Below are 1,414 nucleotides of genomic sequence, written 5' to 3' on the forward strand. Positions count from 1 at the left end.
CTCTCTCTCTCTCTCTCTTTCTCTCTTTGATAAACCGGCGAGAAAATGCTCTTTTTTAACCATTGATTACTTTGGAGAGCGCCTGATTTCACCACGATGCCTCACAAAAAATAAAAAGGTTAAATAAGTTCAAAAGGAAGGGGTATAGCCAGCATAATTACTTTGTTTACTCAAAAAGCAAGGGAAGAGACCCACAAGCTTATACAGATGGTCCATTGGGGATCGATTTATTCTCTAATGCAAACTGATAGCCAACCGATCGCCCGACTCTTAACTTTAAAAAAATTGTGCGTTTGTTTTTGAGGCGACGAGTCGCCAGTAATATCCACTCGGAAAGTATGTGTTTTTAAATTGACCTTACAGGTGTTGAGGCAGAAACAAAACAAAAATGATAAAAATTGCCAAACGGACAAAAAAATTCTATTCTCTTCGATTTCATTATTTTGAAGAGCGCCTGATTTCACCACGATACTTCACAAATTCTTGTACATCGCTTGTAAATACCCAACGACAACCTGGTGTCAAATTATTTCTCCATTTGCCCTGAGATCGCTTTCAATAGCTGCACTGTTTTGGTGAAAAAAATGTTTCCCTTGTTCATCACCCACAGCACCACATTCATAAGAGTGTCCACATATCGTCATGTACAATTGGGTTGCCCTTCATTGTCAAAAATGGTCGAAAATTATTTTCACGATTTCTAAATGTGCACTATTTCAGATCGTCACAAGTAAATGCAACCGACAGGGCCTTGAACTAAACGCTTTGTGTTTTGGCAGGTTGAAGTCTTTGATAAGTCCATTTTGCGTGATCATATGTGAGGCAGCGTGATGGAATCAGGCTCTCGTCAAAATAATAAAAATGAAGAAACTAGCATTTTTCCACAGGTTTATGAATTTTTAATTAAAATTTTGTTTTTTGGCTCAACACCTTTCATGCCCATTAAAGAACTCTTTTCTGTATGGATTTTTCTGAAAAACGTTGATTAAAGGCGCAGAAAATGTAAATTTTCAGTTACCACGGACTCTTAAGCTAAGGAAATAGCTAACCTTTGGCGGGCATTTTCTCACTACTTTTACCTCTGAAAACAGGTGACCCCCACCTTCTTCTTTCGTAAATATCTCGACTTGTATTCAAGATAAATGGATACTTTTTTCATCGAAATAAAGACAAGTGAACAAGTTTTAAGATGATACCAATACCTCTACATGCCCAAAAGTTGACGAGAGCCTGATTCCACCACGCTGCCTCACATATTATAATATTTTGGTGAATTCTTGTTCAAATAAATTCATTGAAAATCAGGATCATTTCACGTTGAACTTGAAGCTTCAGTCTGTTCTTCTGAGGTATCTTCTTCCATTTCCTTCAATCCAGTCCCGTAACTGCACTAGTATGTCTCTTGCTCCCCCCC

The sequence above is a fragment of the Aplysia californica genome, unplaced genomic scaffold (genome assembly GCF_000002075.1).
Source record: "Aplysia californica isolate F4 #8 unplaced genomic scaffold, AplCal3.0 scaffold00084, whole genome shotgun sequence".
Lineage (NCBI taxonomy): Eukaryota > Metazoa > Mollusca > Gastropoda > Aplysiida > Aplysiidae > Aplysia > Aplysia californica.